Raw genomic sequence first — 21,040 nt, 5'->3', positions numbered from 1 at the left:
AAGAAAACGTTTTGCCTTCACCTGGATAGATAGCTTTCCATCCAGGATAGTGCAGCAGACATAAAACCATAACATTTGAGTTTACCTAGCAACAGTTCATGATCAATTACATCAAAAGCAGCACTAAAGTCTAACAACACAGCACCCACTAACTTCCCGTCATCCATAGTCTTTAGCCAATCATCTGTAATTTGCACTTAGGCCATACTCGTAGAATGTCCTTCTCTGTATGCATGCTGGAATCCCGTTATCAGACCATTACATGAGAAATAATCATGGATTTGCACAGACACATTTTTTTCCAATAATTTGGGGAACACTTTCAACCTCATTGTTATTATCTCCAGCACAATACCAGTGTCAACATTTTTCTACAAAATATATAAAGTTTAAACATTTTAAAAACAAATATTTTCAAACACTATGGGATTCGCGGTGATGTGGAGAGCAAGAAAATACCCTCCCTTGGGCTAGAAAACTCATTGCAGGTTTTGAAAATCACTGTTTTTTACTATTAAATCCTACCCTGTGATGTCACAGAGAAGCATTGTTTAGGAACTTTCTTCTTATCTTTCTAACCACAGATCATAGATATGCGCTGTTGTCACATATGTAGACATTGGTTTGGTGCTGAAGATGATGAATATGAGGTTGAAAGTGGCATAATTGCACTTTAACACAGGCAGCAAGCTTATAGGATGACTATTAGGACCAGTGAAGGCAGATTTTTTTCCTTAGTGGAACGACATTTGACTCTTTCCAGATTTCTGGGCACACCCCACACATCAAGCATCTATTAAAAATATGACAAATTGGGGTCGATATGTAACTCTAAGCAATTCACCGTCAATATTATCTGTACCTGGTGAGTTATCATCAGAAAGAGACAGCAGCATTCTTTCAATCTCTCTTTCTACTTGGTGAAATTCAAACTTGCAATACCTCTCATTAATGATACATATTTTATAAGTGTATATGACAGGGAGCCATCAGTTGAACTCATGGTATTTCTTAACTTGTCCACTTTGGCTGTGAAATAGTCATTAATAATGTATATTAATAAATATACCCTCTGATTAAACAAGAGACAGACATGTTTGAATTCCTACACATTATAACATTCAACGTTTTTCATAGTTTTTTTACATCAGTCTTGACTTCATCAATTATGTGCTGATAATATCCTTTCTTTTTACCTTTGTTTAGCTTGGTCACTAGATTTCTTAATTTACATTTACATTTTTGTCATTTAGCAGACGCTCTTATCCAGAGCGACTTACCATTAGTGAGTGCATACATTTTTTCCCCATACATTTTTTCATACATTTCTTACAATAACAATTCACTCAGTCATTGTTTGTAAGCCATTAATGTAGTTCATTCAACTTAAACAATGTCCTATGAGACAACACAACTATTCAAGGAAGTAACAACCTTTTTACTCCATCCACATAGCATTTAGTCATTGTGTATTCATTGCCCCAGTGCTGCATACTTTAGGAATGACAAAAGCAGCAATATGATCATAGGTTGCAGGATCAACATCCAGTTCTTTAAAGAACATACAAACATGAAGTATGATTACAAAAATACATATAGGCAAGCACAAACAATGTGCAAATGGAACTTCATCCCTTGCGATGACATTTTCCGTCTTGCTTTAGTTGGTTGTTGTATTGTTCAAATCACATTACAATCACACCCATGAAGAGAAGTCGTAGGACCATCAGCAAACTTAGTCAGACAATGCCGCCCTGATGTCAGGACACCCATCAGTACCATCATTTGTGGATGAGGTTAATAATGTGCAATGGCTGGAAGTATGTAGTGATGATGATCCTGAAATGGTACTGTGTTTATGAAATTAGTTATGAGTATTTTTGATAAGCATGCCCCATTAAGAAAATGTACTGTAAGGTCATGTGTGCGCCATGGATCGATGATGAACTAAGATATTTACAATAACTTAGTTTATCAGACTGAGTGCCAGATCTGTCTGCTGCTTTTTGGCATCATTCATTTGAACCATTAGATATCTAAGTTCATTACATTTACATTTACGTCATTTAGCAGACGCTCTTATCCAGAGCGACTTACAAATTGGTGCATTCACCTTATAGCCAGTGGGATAACCACTTTACTAATTTTGCTTTTTTTTGGGGGGGGGGGGGGGGTAAGGGGGGGGTTTGAAGGAGTACTTTATCCTATCCCAGGTGTTCCTTAAAGAGGTGAGGTTTCAAATGTCTCCGGAAGGTGGTGAGTGACTCCGCTGTTCTGGCGTCGTGAGGGAGCTTGTTCCACCATTGGGGTGCCAGAGCAGCGAACAGTTTTGACTGGGCTGAGCGGGAACTGTGCTTCAGCAGAGGTAGGGGAGCCAGCAGGCCAGAGGTGGATGAACGCAATGCCCTCGTTTGGGTGTAGGGACTGATCAGAGCCTGAAGGTACGGAGGTGCCGTTCCCCTCACAGCTCCGTAGGCAAGCACCATGGTCTTGTAGCAGATGCGAGCTTCAACTGGAAGCCAGTGTAGTGTGCGGAGGAGCGGGGTGACGTGAGAGAACTTGGGAAGGTTGAACACCAGACGGGCTGCGGCATTCTGGAGGAGTTGTAGGGGTTTAATGGCACAGGCAGGGAGCCCAGCCAACAGCGAGTTGGGAGATGACAAGTGCCTGGATTAGGACATGTGCCGCTTCCTGTGTAAGGCAGGGTCGTACTCTCCGAATGTTGTAGAGCATGAACCTACAGGATCGGGTCACCGCCTTGATGTTAGCGGAGAACGACAGGGTGTTGTCCAGGGTCACGCCAAGGCTCTTCGCACTCTGGGAGGAGAACACAACGGAGTTGTTAACCGTGATGGCAAGATCATGGAATGGGCAGTCCTTCCCCGGGAGGAAGAGCAGCTCCGTCTTGCCAAGGTTCAGCTTGAGGTGGTGATCCGTCATCCATACTGATATGTCTGCCAGACATGCAGAGATGCGATTCGCCACCTGGTTATCAGAAGGGGGAAAGGAGAAGATTAGTTGTGTGTCGTCTGCGTAGCAATGATAGGAGAGGCCATGTGAGGATATGACAGAGCCAAGTGACTTGGTGTATAGCGAGAATAGGAGAGGGCCTAGAACTGAGCCCTGGGCCACACCAGTGGTGAGAGCACGTGGTGCGGAGACAGCTTCTCGCCACGCCACTTGGTAGGAGCGACCGGTCAGGTAGGACGCAATCCAAGAGTGAGCCGCGCCGGAGATGCCCAGCTCGGAGAGGGTGGAGAGGAGGATCTGATGGTTCACAGTATCAAAGGCAGCAGACAGGTCTAGAAGGACAAGAGCAGAGGATCCAAGTTCATCATCGATCCATGGCGCACACATGACCTTACAGTACATTTTCTTAATGGGGCATGCTTATCAAAAATACTCATAACTAATTTCATAAACACAGTACCATTTCAGGATCATCATCACTACATACTTCCAGCCATTGCACATTATTAACCTCATCCACAAATGATGGTACTGATGGGTGTCCTGACATCAGGGCGGCATTGTCTGGTCACCGGTCGGAACAGAGGAGGATAAAAGGTCTCCCTCATCCAGCCAGTCTCCATCCAGCCTTAAGAGCGTCGTCTCGATCCCTCGTGGAGCGCAGGAGCTCAACCTTGTTTGACCACGCTCGGATGGAGGATGTGACCTAACGAGGCACCAGTGGTGCAGCACCAAATGGGATTAGAGAGGGGTTATTAGACCATGGCTCTGCTGGGCCTAGCTGGCCTGGCCCCTGGCTCTGGGCTCTGGGGAGAGACACTGCACAACAACATAGTAAAGACTTCGGCATATCCTCAAGGCTGCTCCCATGTCCATTACATAGACACACTGTAGCAGTATGCAACATAGTGGACCATATAGAAGACTGGGTAGCCTTGACACTATCTTTATAAAGACAGATGTAAAAAATAAAAAGAGCTATTAGTATTTGACTGATCAGACTGTAGATTCATCCCAGACCAGCTAAAGCAATAACAGCTCAAATACTATTCTCAAGCTAGCAGCAGTCTTCCATCGAGCTAGCAGTAGTCTCCCATCACAAGGGAGGGAGACAGGGCGGGTGGGGTGGGTGAGTGGGGGGCATCATCCAGTTCTCAGGGGGGCCATGGATGTTCGTCCATCCGATCCAGTAGCCGCCTCCTGTAAAGCCGGACTAAGTCCAGCATAGTGTAGCGAAGCCAAGGGAAGGGAACGGAAACCCTCGCGCTCATGTGTTGTGATTAACAGGTAATGATCTTTGATCTAATGCGCTGACTGGGAAAGTGCGGCTCCCATTGAAATCCGGTGGATGCTTGGCCGACCTGGAGCCAGTGTCACTTCTCGTTAAGGCCCCAGGCTCCGTGACCTCCCCATCGCCCGGCCAGGCCCCCGCCTCTCAGCATGAGCGCCCCGCGTAATGATATCAATAGCAACAGGGGTGCAATGAATACAAATCCGCGTGCAGAATGTTTGGACAAGAATTCGCTCCCAGCCTCCTCCTCCTCTACCCCCCAACCTCCTCCATCCCCCTGTCACCCCTCTCGCCCTACTCACCCGCTCACCCTCTCTCCCTCACACAAAGGGCTGAGTTGGACGTAATCCGGGAGGTTGATTCGACAACATGAATGATTGAGCCACAATGGCAAAACTCCCCCCAGTGGCTGTTTGGTTCAGAATATCTGGCTCCGATACATGAGCAGATTATTATTGACCATAATTTATTCAACAAGAAGCTACTGGAAGGTTTCTTACAATCCTGCTCCAACACTTTACCTGACGCAATTCAATTATATCAGATTCCATAACATGATGGTTTTCTCACTTAGAAAAGGACATTACTATGCTTGGGCTAAAACGTATCACCTGCTACCTACTATAGCATTCAAACCAAACATTGACTTTTAATCTAAATCTCTTGCATAACTATTAGCTAGCTGCTCTACAAACATAACAGCCACATAAAGTATGGAACTTCCATACATCCGCTTTAAAATATATAGCTCTATCACCAAGTGGCTGATGGGAAATTAAAAGACATAGTTCTGGTCCTGAGCAAACTGTCAGCCCCCAGCCATCCCCAATCAGACACACTGTCCAGTGTTAGGCCAAGCACGGCAGGAATTTGATTTCCGTCTCTGGTATTAACACAGCCGTGAGGGGGCCCAACCGACGGTGCCCATAACAAAAGCATGTTCATGGAGCAGCCAGCGAGCCCCGCAATTAAATCATGGTGGAAAGAGGCTATGGGTTTCTGTGTCCGAATTAACAAGGCTGGAAAAAGCTATAAAACACGCCACTATGAGACCTGTTTACTATCAATTACAGGGGTACAATGCAGCCACACTGTGAACATACGTGTGATGCAGCCATATGCGACTCCTTTAGGGATCACACGCCATGCACACATGCCAGCACACACTGACTGGACCCCTAGCTCTAACTGCAACACTTGTTGTTTCACTGCTGCCCAGAACATGGCTCCAGTCCTTTTGAATTATACAAAGCTGTCAATTATTGGTCCAATATGTACCGTGTTAAAATGTTTTAATGTCAGCCATAACCAAGACGAAACTGATAATGAAATGTATTCCATTATCTTATTCATCATGGAGGGATATTATTTGCATAATTATGAATCATGTACAGTGGGGAGCACAAGTATTTGATACACTGCCGATTTTGCAGGTTTTCCTACTTACAAAGCATGTAGAGGTCTGTAATTTTTATCATAGGTACACTTCAACTGTGAGAGACGGAATCTAAAACAAAAATCCAGAAAATCACATTGTATGATTTTTAAGTAATTAATTTGCATTTTATTGCATGACATAAGTACTTGATACATCAGAAAAGCAGAACTTAATATTTGGTACAGAAACCTTTGTTTGCAATTACAGAGATCATACGTTTCCTGTAAGTCTTGACCAGGTTTGCACACACTGCAGCATGGATTTTGGCCCACTCCTCCATACAGACCTTCTCCAGATCCTTCAGGTTTCGGGGCTGTCGCTGGGCATCTTCAATGCTCTTACTGAGGGAAGGAGGTTGTTGGCCAAGATCTCGCGATACATGGCCCCATCCATCCTCCCCTCAATACGGTGCAGTCGTCCTGTCCCCTTTGCAGAAAAGCATCCCCAAAGAATTATGTTTCCATCTCCATGCTTCACGGTTGGGATGGTGTTCTTGGGGTTGTTCTCATCCTTCTTCTTCCTCCAAACACGGCAAGTGGAGTTTAGACCAAAAAGCTCTATTTTTGTCTCATCAGACCACAAGACCTTCTCCCATTCCTCCTCTGGATCATCCAGATGGTCATTGGCAAACTTCAGACGGGCCTGGACATGCGCTGGCTTGAGCAGGGGGACCTTGCGTGCGCTGCAGGATTTTAATCCATGACGGCGTAGTGTGTTACTAATGGTTTTCTTTGAGACTGTGGTCCCAGCTCTCTTCAGGTCATTGACCAGGTCCTGCCGTGTAGTTCTGGGCTGATCCCTCACCTTCCTCATGATCATTGATGCCCCACGAGGTGAGATCTTGCATGGAGCCCCAGACCGAGGGTGATTGACCGTCATCTTGAACTTCTTCCATTTTCTAATAATTGCGCCAACAGTTGTTGCCTTCTCACCAAGCTGCTTGCCTATTGTCCTGTAGCCCATCCCAGCCTTGTGCAGGTCTACAATTTTATCCCTGATGTCCTTACACAGCTCTCTGGTCTTGGCCATTGTGGAGAGGTTGGAGTCTGTTTGATTGAGTGTGTGGACAGGTGTCTTTTATACAGGTAATGAGTTCAAACAGGTGCAGTTAATACAGGTAATGAGTGGAGAACAGGAGGGCTTCTTAAAGAAAAACTAACAGGTCTGTGAGAGCCGGAATTCTTACTGGTTGGTAGGTGATCAAATACTTATGTCATGCAATAAAATGAAATCATACAATGTGATTTTCTGGATTTTTGTTTTAGATTCCGTCTCTCACAGTTGAAGTATACCTATGATAAAAATTACAGACCTCTACATGCTTTGTAAGTAGGAAAACCTGCAAAATCGGCAGTGTATCAAATACTTGTTCTCCCCACTGTATTTAGTTATGTCAGACACACACTACAACAGTTTATATTTATATTTTAAAGACAATAAATCAAAGAAGGGGCAAATAGTGTGTGTTTGTGTGTGTGTGTGTGTGTGTGTGTGTGTGTGTGTGTGTGTGTGTGTGTGTGTGTGTGTGCGTGTGTGTGTGCGTGCGTGCGTGCACATCTGTGTGTGTGTGTGTGTGTGTGTGTGTGTGTGTGTGTGTGTGTGTGTGTGTGTGTGTGTGTGTGTGTGTGTGTGTGTGTGTGTGTGTGTGTGTGTGTGTGTGTGTGTGTGTGTGTGTGTGTGTGTGTGTGTGTGTGTGTGTGTGTGTGTGTGTGTGTGTGTGTGTGTGTGTGTGTGTGTGTGTGTGTGTGTGTGTGTGTGTGTGTGTGATAGAAAGAGAGAGCATGCATATGAGTAGGAGAGGGAGAGAGGCTATGAAAAAGTAGGCATGTATAATGATTGAAAAATATTATGATTTTAGAATGCATTCCCCAAAGTCAGCTTTCAACAGTTCTGCAACCAGCTACATGATTATGTGGTATGCTATTTACCAAAGCAAACAACATCTAAAGTCAATATAAAGATGGAAAGGCGAAAAAGCATATGGCACATCACAGCTCACGCAAGCGGTTTGGGCACTCCTCGCGCTCTCTCCAATTAAGTCTGCCGCCTGTTCGTCTTGTCACACGGAGACGGTTGACAGACATGGTTTGCTTACCCAAACCGGGGACATTTTCTTGCCACACTTCTATGGAGATTTCTGGCCAGTGGCTTGTCATCGGTGAAGGAAGATACATCTCAAACGGTGCTAATTGTAAACAAACAAATAGGCCGCTCCCGTGCACGCTCTCTCTCTCTCTCTCTTGCCATTCAAGGACTGTGGGCTTATTGTTTCACATGCTATGCTTGTAGGCCTCCTAGAAGATGAAACTCATATCCTTGAGACAAAGAACAGTTACTGGATATTTCAGAGAATCAATCATGTGTAACAACTTCAATTCGATCCCTAATTCTTCTCTCCCTCCATGACATGGTTTTTGTGTATCAAATATGTTGTTCATGGGAAATAAACAAAATAAAAAACAAAACCAACAGCAGACCTTTAGAGACCTTTCAACACATTTCTTTTTAACAACATGATTAAAAGACCCTGTTTTTAACTCAAGTAATTTATTCATATGAAGAATGTGAAATTGTTTTGTCATTTTCATTTTTAATTTTTTTTTTACAGAATACCCCAAAAGCAAGAGAAACGCCTTAAAATCTAGGAATCCATCTAAGCAGATGGGTAATAAAATCTGGATGCTTTTAAAAATGAATTAGCCACTGTGTAGCCGTTTTAAAGGGCCTGTTTGACACTTACAGCGGTGCAAGGACTCCCATCTCCATTGAGTTCACACTCAGACCCTCCTCCAGTCCATTTTTTTCCAACTACATATTCAAGTACATCTCAAGTGCATTAGCATTAGTAGGCTACAGCTCATATAAATTAACCCCTTATCCTCCCATGGAGAAAGCAGCCAGGCGAATCTGATGAACGTTTTTTCAGTGCAGTGATGCTATATGACTTGTATTTGTATTGTGTATTATTTGTGTATGTAATGAGGGGATGCGCTTGTACAATCTCCATTGTTGAGCATACCTAGCCTATAATTAAAAAAAAAAACTGCATAACACATCACAAGCCTTTCGTTTGTCCGTGTTTTCCACAAAAGTAAAATCCCTTTCAAATGTTTCATCTGTGTTGAAAAGTGATCTGGCGTCCAACTCAATCTAAACTCAAAGAGAGGACAGATGAAGATGGATAGATGCATCTGTGTCTCAGTGAAACTCAAAGGGAAGTCTAGATAACCAGAGAGGGCCTGGTTATTCATCAGCCGCTAGACAGACTGCCCATACAGAGCTGTCACGCACCAGAAACAGAGAGGGAGCAGGGCAACTCACCAGCAGCACATAACAGCACCTGCCTACAATGAACAGGACATAGACTGCAACTTTGGCAAGTGTGTGTGTGTGTGTGTGTGTGTGTGTGTGTGTGTGTGTGTGTGTGTGTGTGTGTGTGACTGTTGTTCTGTCTGCCTGTCAGTTTCTGTGTGTGTGTGTATCTCTGTAGTGTTTGTGTGGCACATTGGGGTCATTGAAATAACTGCCGCTGATCCCCCTCCCCCTCAGAGAAAGACAAATTAATAGTATTGTTATCTGTGATGCATTTGTGTCTTTGATGTGGCCAGCACCGGGCCCTGATTCATTGAAGAGGGGGAAGAGGGGCGAGAGGTAGGAGAGGTAGGAGGGGAGAGAGGTAGGAGGGGTAGAGCGGAGAGGAGGAGGGTATGGATTGACATCTCGGCTAGGAACGTCTGGTCAATGTCTCCTATCATCCAGACCCACAGTACCCCACACATCCCTCCATCCCTGTCTCTTCTCCTCTCCACTGCTTTCCTCATGGGAGCAGCTTTTCCCTGGGCTCCCTGACATAAGACACAGAGCCTGTACTGTAGGTGACTCACAGCTGACCCCAAACCTTGTTTTCAGTCTATACGTTTATCTCTTTCTTTCTTCCACCAATTCTGTCTCCATTGCTCCCTTTGTTCTTGCTGCATGCGGCCGATGGTCCATAACTCAACTGTCTCCTGGTGTTTGATGTCTCTGCTTTGGATATCATTCCATCCTGTTATTACAACACAATACCTGCTGCCTCATACATACACACACACACACACACACAGTAGAAATCTACTACTGCTGATCAATCTATAGCTGGAATGGTGATAAATGCATAAAGGTACTGGATACAACCCATATTGAGCTTCTAGACTAGAGCAATGTACCACCAAATGTCTATGGATGGATACCTCATGCTTTTAGGGAAGTACAGGTTCAAACACCATCCCTGCAAGAGATTGGCCTTGGCCTATTACATTATGTCAAGAGGCAAGGCTGGGTCGGAGAGCAGAGAGCTCAGAGAGCTTAAAGAGAGCTCAGTGGTAGTGTGGTTGTCATGTTCCCTAACGTGTAGCAGGATCTATTGCCAGCAGAATCATGCAGGGGAGATAGTGAATCTTTACCGCACACTCATTGCCTCATGAATGAATGATGCAGGATTACCTGTAGGAGACGAGGCGGGCCCTCCTGAGTCATAGGATGACACTTTAACAATGCCACTAAAGACTGGGCTCCCCTAAGTGACAGTAGCCAAGGTGACAGAAACAGAGGGAAAGAGAAAATCCCTCTTGCTTCCTTTCTTTGTCTCTTGTTGTTTCAGCTGAACATTTTTTCAAACTGTTTGAACAGAGAGCAGATCTCACCACACTTCTATTTGCTATGCGGACACCTGCTGTGAATATTTGACCTGATTTGTGCATCATGCATTTATGTAGACTTCAATCTGAAATTACAATCAGGGTTTTATCTTGATGGGATTTTAACTAGATTTTAGGTCTAAGCTGGCATCATAGCAATTCATGCTAGGAACACTAACCAAGATACCCAGTCCCATTCGTACCCCACTGTACCACACCTACCCCAGCCCTATTTGTACCATATCCCTGTTCGTACATACCCCACCAGCCCTATTCATAACCCTAGCCCCATTCGCACCCTAGCCCCATTCGTACTGTACCCCAGTCCTCTTCATACCCCAACCCTATTCGTACCCCAGCCAGCCCTATTCATACCCCAGCCCTATTCGTGCCCCAGCCAGCCCTATAAATACACCCATTCCTATTCATACCCCAACCCTTTTCGTACCCCAGCCAACCCTATTCATATTCCAGCCAGCCCTATTCATACCCCAGCCCTATTCGTACCCCAGCCAGCCCTATTCATACCCCATCCCTATTCATAGCTCAACCCTATTTGTACCCAGCCAGCCCTATTCGTACCCCAGCACAATTTGTACCCCAGCCAGTCCTATTCGTACCCCAGCCCATTTCGTACCCCAGCCAGCCCTATTAGTACCCCAGCCCATTTCGTGCCCCAGCCACCCCTATTCATACCCCAGCCCTATTCGTACCCCATCCCTATTCATACCCCAGCCAGCCCTATTCATACCCCAGCACCACTTAAGGAGAAAAAGGTCCAGATGGCCTCTAGGTCCAACGGTCTCCCTCTCCCACCAGCCCGCTTATCTCCAGCTTCACTTCACTTCAAGGGACCACTGATAGTTCTGTTAGTTAGCACCTTCAGCCTTTTTCCCATGAAGGCCTGAGAAGCCTAGAGCGGCCCAACCAAATATCCCCAAACTCTGTCCGTCCTTCTGTCAAGTATATCCAATCAGTGAAATATCAATTTCTTTATAATAAATTCCCCTCCTTTTCAGTTCTCATATCCTTCATCATCATCACCACCATCATCATCATCATCATCATCATCAATAACAACAAGATTCCCTCACAGCTGCATGATAGCCCTACATTGGTGACTCTGGCCAGCCCAGGCCCTCTGCCCTCACCGGAACTGAGTTCCTGACCTTGTGGTCATTTGTCCAGGGCCCTTCCTCCTCGCCCTGAACCTCTACAGCCCAGAGAAATTAGTCTGCCCCTTTGATCTCCTCCGGCCATGTAGTCAGTCGGAGTCATGAAGTCGCCCTGCTAAATTACAATGTGCTTCAAAAGATAAATAAATAAGCAAGATGTCGGCCAATTACAGGTGGCTGCCCTGGACATAGGTCACATTCTCCAATTAAGCAGGAGGACAAAACAAATGGACGAATTACAATAGATTCAAAGTAGCAAGGAATGTATATACACCATACAAGCAACTCTGGAGATAGCAGCTTCAGAATCCCATGATATCCAAACTAGAAAAATGACGTGGTGGGAGATGCTCTCCTTTCTATTGTCTGGGAAAGATTAATGGAGGCTGAAGGGGATATCTGTCTTTTGTAGCTTTCTAATTGATTATCTGTAAATGGATGCGTGGAATGCTTGTATTGCTGGGCCCATAGGTCACCATTGAAAGATAATGATAATGATTAACAAGATCACCAGAAGTTGCCTCATGAAATAAAGGCCAAATAGAAAATGAATCTAATCCTGTGTGTTTGAAGTGGTGGTCCATGGGCAGGGCCAGGGGTGTTGATTGATGGCTCCTCCTCCTATAGGGCAGTAGGCTTCCTCCGGTGGGTCACGTCCTGTCTGGCCCCTGTCCACAACACACTTCCAGGACATTTCCGGGGTCTCTGCCCTCGCCCATGCGGTCTCGGCCCCCTCACCCCTCCGCCCACACCCCCTCCTTGCCTCCTCGGCGCCACGCTGCGCCGGTGGTCAGGACTTGCGTGCCACCCAGGTCTAGCGAAAGGGGAAGACGTGGAGAGGAGGAGTGGGGGAGGGGACAAGAGGGAGATGGGGCAATGGGGCCAGGGCATTTGCAGCCTGAAGTTTTCTGAAGGAACTAGGCTTTAGTTCCTTCAACTGCTGCAAGGTGTTGCTGGTGATATATACCAGCCCCCCCTCCCCCCTTTACACAAAATTAATTTTGCTTCCCATGCCAGATACTACCCACTCAGGCCTACTAGAATATTCTTGGAAATGCAGCACAGTGCACAATGGTTAAAGATGTTGTTGACATGGTCCAATCCCTGATGATTAGCACATTTCAGAAACATTTTCGACTACAGCTTGTCGCTCTGACATCACATCATCTTGAGACCCACTAACAAACATCCGGAATCTGAAAACAAGGACACGAGAAGAAAAGGTCACTAGCACTCAACTTTCTCAGAGAGCTGAGGCTGAGCCAATGACTGTAGTGCCACCCCATGGAGACAAAGAACACTGCAGTTCACCACCCAGTCCAAGGCCACAGTGAAAGAATGGCCAGATGCAGTTGGCTGCACATAACCTTGCAACAGGAAGCGTTTTTAGATACATTATTGCACCACAAGACCACAGAGTTCCCTGGACATCCTGATATATTACTTATTCACAACACTTACTGTTTCATGTTTTTGAATTTAATAATAATTACTGTATAACTGTACATGTAAAGAGTGATGAATTTGTGACAGCATAAGGGTTAGGACTAGATGTGAGATGTGGGTACACATCTCAGTAGTAGAATGGTGACTATTTAAAAGTAAAGACTTCATATTTGAACATGCTTTTATCATAAAATGTATATTAAGTAATGGTTCTGTTAGATTTTTCTGACTTTAATTGTCATTGTTTAATGATGAGAAATCTTTTGTGTGGAAAAATATACCCCACCTTACTATTTTAGTGTTCACAGTATAAAATGAACATCAACATCAGTGATTCCTAGCAACCACAATAAAAATACAAATACAATAAAACATATGAACTTGTTGTGCACAAAGTAAAGTTCATAAATTCCTCAAAATCTTTAATGTCTTGACTTTGATATTTCTAGTGGGCTCTATTGCAATGAGCCGGGACATATTGTTATCTTGGCTTGCTGTCTTTGTTGCACTACTTCTAAGTGAAGTCAGTGATTATTTTTGATTTCCAGTGCCTCTCTGATCCTAGGGAAGACAAATGAAGTGCCTAACCACGGAGAGGATGAATGCGCCAAGAGGGTGAAAAGAGAATCTGGGAAAACATTCCTCAGAGGAGAAGAAAGGAGGAAAGAGAAAACGGAAGAGAAAAAAAACAAATAGTAACAATATATATATTTTTTATGTGCAGATTCAAGTCACATCAAACAGAGATTCCTTATATTATATATAAATAGACAATAAATATTTGTACCTGCATGTGCTTTCGTTGAATGAATATTGAATGAATATTGTTTGAAAAATGATTTGTGGTGCAAAGGTGGAGAGGAGCAATCTGTAGTGAGCTGCTTGACATCAACTGTAAATATTTGTACACCTTTTTTTCATAGGAGATTAAATACACAATAATACGAAATTATAATAATATATGGTCTATACTTGGCATGTAGGTTTCTCACTTATGGGTGGCACAAATTGGGAATGGGAGAGGGGAATGGGCAGGGTATATGCACATTAAATACTGTAGTATTTACTATAGTTAACACAATTTTTTACTGCAGTATTTACTTTACACTCTTTGAAAAAAGGGTTATTTGGGGTTCTATATAGAACCTTTTGCTTATTTGGAAGAGATTAAAGAACACTTCACTAAAAAAGGTTATATAGCCTATATATACCCAGAGAGTGTAGGCTAATGTGGATTTTAGCAAACAGCTAACAAAAGCTAACACAGTCACATCAAACTCTGAAATGACAGCTAACTAGCAGCTACCTTTTAATTTGTTTTTAATATTTCGCATTAACATTTCAATCCATATTAATGACGATGCTGCTGCATGATTTTGCCTCTTCAGAAAAATGGCTAGTTGATGTCTGACACCATTAACTCTCCCAGGGGGGAGATCTAATTCGCATTTTGCAACATTGTTGCCAAGGTTGGAGTGGCAAACAGCAAGGTTCATACAAACCTCTGCTGTTGCTAACTAAATGCTTGCTAGAAGCAAGAGGAAATAATGAGTGTAATAAAAGCATACCCTCTTAGATAATAATAATAAAAAAGGGTTGTTCTATATAGAACCTTTTGGTAAATTCATATTTTAACTGCCATTCTGATTCAAAAACCAACTGCCATTCCAGCATGAGGACACAAGAGGACCTTGGTTGAACTTGCAAATAGCCTACCAATAAGCATGTTGTTTTTCAATTTATTAAGGTAAGCAAAGTTTATTATTTAATTAAAATATATGAAACCACATGATAAACTATAGATACGTTAGATAGATACTTTTGTATTAGAATTTGAGCACTGTTTGTAAGCTAGCTAAGTTAGCTAGACAGGAAAAGCTAGGCTTCTTTAATTAGCCGCTTTACAAGCTAGCTAGCTAACGCTTACAAATACACATTATTTTGTATTGTGGAATATGCCAAATAGCGCTATAGTCCCACCCTGACATTGGCAGTTAGCTAATTGTTACTTTTATTTCAGTATTTCAGTGTGGAGTCAGATGACTGTTGCTGACCTTCGTTGAATGCAGGTGATGGGCAGTGGGCTGACTGAGAGGAGGTATCTAAATTATTTACAATAAATTATGTATAATAAGTCCTGGTGATTCAATAGACTAGTTAATCATTACATTACTTTTTTAACACACTCAGTCTGGCAGTAACCCAACTATCAGAGGCAGATGATCTCTCTTTCGCTGCTGCTGACAACAACTGCACATAAATTGTTCTTCTAATCTACATCATAATAATTACATGTCTGCATAGCATTTTGTCTTCATTTTGGCAGATTAACTAATGGTTATTTCTGAAGATTAACTCATGTTTTTGCTCATTTTTTCTTCTCAGGAACCAGCCAGGCAACAACCCATACTGTACTGTTCCATAAAGAAGTCAGTCAGAGTTGGTCATTATTCAAACAAAGAGATGCCTCCCTGGCATATTTCCAAACTGTGTTTGCATACAATGACAATAAAATCAAAAAACTGTGCTGGTATTCTTTTTTGCATTATTTAATTGTTTATTATACTCAGTGGTCTTGTGGTTGGTGTCTGCCCTGAGATTGGAAGGTTGTGAGTTCAAGCCCTTGCTGAGTCATACCAAAGACTGTAGAAATGGGACCTGGTGCATCTTTGCTTGGCACTGAACATTAAGGAGATAGACTGGGGGTAAGGCCCTGCAATAGACTAGCGTCCTGTCCGGTGGGGTTTACTTGTACATCAAGCTACCTCACGCTACAGAAACAGGAGATAGGCTCCTGCCCTATAAGCCGTTCCGGCTCGCGCAAGCCAAGGCTACTTACTTATATTATATTCTTAGCTAAAAAATATTACAATTTATTAGTAGTAGCTATAATTCATAAATGGCACCATACAGGGTTCTATATGGAACCAATTTTGGTTCTGTGAAAAAGAACCCTTGGGGATCAAAGAACCCTATAAAAGGGTTCTATATAGAACTTTTAGGGGTTCCATATATGAAGCAAGCGATATAACCCTTTTTGGTTCTATAAGGAACCTTTTTTGTAAGTGTAATATTCTACAGTATACTGTACTACAACATGTTATAGCAAGTACTACACATAGAGGGATACTACAGTGTGTAGTATAGTATTCTACAGTATACTACAGAATTATTTAGTAAGTACTGTAGTATTCTATAGTAAACTGTATTATTTTTTCATGTGGGTAATAAGAGGAAGTCACTTCTATCCCAGTGACAGTGTCCTGAAGTAATGACAGAAAGAACTACATCTTCCATGCCACATAATCAGGAGAATCAGGCTGACATTCTAACTAATCACACTCACACAGAATGTGTCCGACCAGGGGAAGAGGTTTGCATATCTCAGTTGTAACAATGATTAGGACTCCCCAAACACTGGAATCACATTAACCTACCAGCTGCTCCATGATATGGCCAAGCCAAAACACACTTGGCCCTTTATTTTCTAATAAATAATGCAAAACACATGAGGAAGATGGTGGAGGGAGCAAGGGAGGAAAGGGGACCTCGTTCATTCCCAAAGCACTCAAGTAGAATCCGATGTGTTAGGAGTGCTTGGGAAGCCAAAGGGTCGCTTTAGGAAGCCGGGGTCGGCTCTGCCAGAGAGGGGAGGAAGGTGTTGAGTAGATGCAAACGAGTTGGCCTTGTGAAGAGCGACAGTGGGACTGATAACCCACTTTCCATCCATTGAGAGGGATGTCTTTATAAGGGCTTTCTCATCGGGCCCCAGGCACCTGAGCCTCCCCCAAAATAACCACCACCATGCTGCATGGCTCCCTGCCAGCATGCCTTCCCTTCCTCCAGCCCAGCCGCCACAGGCCCTATGTCCTACTGCACATCCTCTCCTCTAGCTTCTAACACTGAATACAAACAGCTCTACATCTCCACACATACTAGATACAGTGCCAATCAATGTCAATGTTAAATCAATGAGAGAATCAAAGAAGATTTTGATTCATTTTGGTTTCTTGTGCTTTTTGCATTTACATTTTCCTTTTCATTTCATTTTTGTCATTGTGGTGGTCAGCAATATAGAATGACTCATTTTCGTGGGTTTTGAGGTGGGTCAATTTATGTGTAGTGATTTCAAGTAGAAAACATTGTATTTATGTGAAACAGTGAATTACAAAAATGTACTGTATTTCACCACCCACACCACAAATACTGACATGCAAACTCAGGACAGGCCATAGACTTACTTTAGGACCTCCCAAACCTCCCAACCATCACTCAAGAGGGTTTAAAAACCTTGGCCCTCTCAGCAACTGAACGCATAATGGAGTGGACAAAGGGAAAGAAAGGAAGAGAAAAGAGGAGGTGCAAAATGTGCGTGCTGAGTCTACTTCCCAGAGGACGCAGCAGCACATTCTCCTGCAGTATGGTGTAACTAATCGGCTCTGCTGAAAATACTCCTTACTGTCTATAAGAGAGTGAATGGAGATTTACTACATGGGGACAGAGACTCAGGCAGTTCATAAAGCAGTCATTTCTACAGAATGGCCTCGGCCCACTGCTCATATGTCACTGACAGGTGGTGGTGCCTGGACAAAGGGTTTAATTCCATTCTGCTTTATAAGGATGGATGGGAATCATCATACCATCATCAAAGGAAAGGAAGGGGCGTGGGGAGATGAGACAGCAGAAAATGCATAATGTAATCAACATGTTAAGTAACAATGTTACCAACACTTTTGCTGAAGTTGTTGACATGATAGAATGATAAAATGATCATCTTGGCAAAGCCATCAGATGAATACTAAATCCCTCTCTCATGCCAGTGCATGCACTACAGGCATTCACTGAGCTTCCCAAATCACAGTCAGTGTCTGGAAGTCAGGACGTCATTGGCTCCGACAGTAGCCAATCAGCTTTGCAGTAGCATGTGGCGTTCCTGTGTAGTGGGGGGGGACTGGGTGTGTTTAGGTAGACAGACAAACTGTACTGTACCATTCTACCACATTTGAAATCCCCAGAGGTGTCCTGAGGTCCTATTTAATAGAGCCCAGTAAGGCACACCAGGGGTGGCAGTGAACCAAGGACTTCCAGGGGGAAATAACATATTAACTATGGGAGGAGAGGTGGGGAAAATAGTCACTGTTTCTGGATCAGTGAGGAACTCTAGACAGGTTTGAATGTTGTATGAACGTGGACACTAAAGGAAGAACAATAGTATTTATACCAATAATAATTCAATAATTAAGGGCGAATGTTGTGATAACATATTAACATAGTAATAATGTAATTTTCACAACATGCATTTGATTTCAACGTAATCATTGACTAAAGTAAATCAGATTTTCTGTGTAGCAGAACTTAGGACTTATCTTTGTGCATTCCTTGCTACATTAAAAGTGTCCTAGTGGATGGAGTTGTACCTTGTGGTTAGGATCTTATTTAAGACCATTTTAAAGGCCTGTGAAGAAGGTTGTGCCAAGTGTGTTCCTACACTCCTATTTCTAACACACAGCCACCCTAATTACAACACAACGTTAAACCAACCTAGCCCTGCAGCGACCAAAGAGAACACTGAAACGTTTCACTCCACAAAATCCTCCCTCACGTGAATACTATATAACCATATGGAAACATACACTGAGTGTACAAAACATTCCTAATATTGAGTTGCACCCCCTTTTGCCCTCAGAACAGCCTCAGTTCGTCGGTGCATGGACTCTACAAGGTGTTGAAAGCGTTCCACAGGGATGCTGGCCGATGTTGACTCCAATGCTTCCCACAGTTGTGCCAAGTTGGCTGGATGTCCTTTGGATGGTGGACCATTCTTGATACACACGGGAAACTGTTGAGCGTGAAAAACCAAGCAGCGTTGCAGTTCTTGACACTCTCAAACCGGTGAGCATGGCACCTACTACCATACCCCATTCAAAGGCACTTAAATATTTTGTCTTGCCCATTCACCCTCTGAATGGCACACACACAATTCATGTCTCAATTGTCTCAAGGCTTAGAAATCCTTCTTTAACCCCCCCATCAATAAGGGATCATAGCTTTCACTTGGATTCACCTGGTCAGTCTATGTCATGGAAAGAGGTGTTCATAATGTTTTGTACATTCAGTGTATAGGAATGTCCACCGATAATACCCCCGGGTAATATGTTGTTGTCAGCAGTTTTGTGCATTGGAGACTGAAACTGCTGAGGCAACTGCAGAGGCTAATGTCAGTCATGTCTGTCCTGTCATTCCAGGAGTGCCCTTTGCCTTGTGAGCGATAGCCTGAGAAAGGGCAGCCATCTTATCAATGTTTGGAGTAGAGGATAGAAGCCCCCATAGGACAGTATGCAGACTATGGAGCTGGGACATTTGCCAGGGTAAAATAGTATACATTCAAAAGTATGCATATCTACACACACATACATAAACAGCTGTTATGTTGATATTAGCATAGAATATCAAAAAAGGTTCCACATTATATACAAATACTATTTGTATGGTGTTTTATCAGAAACAGAGAGAGTTGTGTGTGTTACTGACAAAGCTCTTTGTCCTTCTCTGACCAGGTCTATAGAGAACTAAAAGCCAGGCCTGGCCGAGACAACAACCATAACCTCCTCCTCAGTCACAATAGCTGACTGTTTAGTGGAGAGTGGTTTGGTCAGCCATCCTCCGCTACAATCATCCCCGTACATACACTGCCCATAGTAGCCCGTCCTGTTGTGTTGTGTGAGCCTGCTGGGCCTTGAGGCTTCACTCTCTCTGGCCTATCTCAAGTGGATGCTGTGTCAGGGCCGGGAACACAGATAAGCCTGCTGTTCTTAGTCATCTCTAGAGCTGCTGCTGCGCTTCACTGGCCTAGAGGGGGACGGAGGGGCCATCTGATAGGGGGAAGGCTGAGATTAAGCCAGGCTGGCCTGTATGTCCACGGGATTAACTCCTATCACAGACACTGTTCTCTACCTGCTGTTCCCATCCAGTTCTGGAGCAGCCAGTATAGTGCTGTCTATGTACAGTATATCTATACTACACAGGAGGCTGTTGAAGGGAGGACGGCTCATATTAATGGCTGGAATGGAGTAAATGGTATGGTATCAAACACATGGAAACCATGTGTTTGATGAGTTCGATTACCATTCCATTTATTCCATTCCAGCCATTACTATGAGTCCGTCCTCCCCAATTAAGGTGCCACCAACCTCCTGTGCTACACTATTGGTGCTATTCATTCAAACAGGGAGGATCCTGGGTCTCTGGGACAGCTAAAACTATTTTTATTTTGGACCTGCAGGAATGCACATACAGTACACATATGAAATGTCTGGATTTGTGTAGCCTACTCAACAAAAATATTGTTGATTTGTCATGGAAAAATGGCTACCAGTTCTGATTTATTAGGGAGCAAAATTTGAAGCTACTATATATTACTCAAAGTGCCTGTGTGTGTTTTTGAGAGGTGCTGACATCAGATGTCTTGGCAATGATAAATGATGTTAACTGTAAATACCAATCAGCCGTCCTCATTCACCTCAAGTAAATTCACAAACAGAAATGGAAGCCACAAATCTTCATTCTACTAGCAGAGTGGGCCTACAGATAACTTTGACAATAGATAACCTATATGATAGCATGTACACATATCAAACAACCGCTTGCATCTAACCACATCCAGATGGAATGTATGCCTCTCCAGTCACGTCAGCTCACTTTCTCTGTTGTACAATGGCAGGACTTCAAAACACACTGTATCTCTGACCCTGTGTGTTCAGGCTTATGGTAGGCTACATATACACTGAGTGTACAAAACATTAGGAACGCCTGTTCTTTCCATGACATACACTGACCAGGTGAATCTAAGTGAAAGCTATGATCCCTTATTGATCCTCACTTGTTAAATCCACTTCAATCAGTGCCTTTGATCTGGGTATGGTAGTAGGTGCCAGGCGCACCAATTTGAGTGTGTCAAGAACTTCAACACTGCTGAGTTTTTCACGCTCAACAGTTTCCCGTGTGTATCAAGAACAGGCCACCAATCAAAGGACATCCAGCCAAC

Source organism: Coregonus lavaretus (assembly GCF_964263955.1).
Source record: "Coregonus lavaretus genome assembly, chromosome: 24".
Lineage (NCBI taxonomy): Eukaryota > Metazoa > Chordata > Actinopteri > Salmoniformes > Salmonidae > Coregonus > Coregonus lavaretus.
This window is presented reverse-complemented; position numbering follows the sequence as displayed.